Genomic DNA, 250 nt, shown 5'->3' with positions numbered 1-250 from the left:
CCTGCCCCTGCCCCTGCCACATAAAATCTGAAGCGGAGTCGCAGGGACTGCTGGGACCAGGGTCTGAAGCTAGAAGGCACCTGCTGGAAAAGTGGGGAAGTGGGGACAGGAGCAGATTGGAGCACTGTTTCAGTGTGTGTAGCCACCCTAGGGTGCTTTGTAAAGTTTTGGGGTGTTTCAGTATTGTTATTTGTTCACAGATTTTCATTTATAAACAGTGGAGCAATTTTGTCTTACTGCCTTTGATATA

The sequence above is a fragment of the Fukomys damarensis genome, unplaced genomic scaffold (assembly GCF_012274545.1).
Source record: "Fukomys damarensis isolate Sample0158 unplaced genomic scaffold, DMR_v1.0_HiC HiC_scaffold_7, whole genome shotgun sequence".
Lineage (NCBI taxonomy): Eukaryota > Metazoa > Chordata > Mammalia > Rodentia > Bathyergidae > Fukomys > Fukomys damarensis.
The sequence above is the reverse complement of the archived record's forward strand: the minus strand, read 5'-3'. Positions refer to the sequence as shown.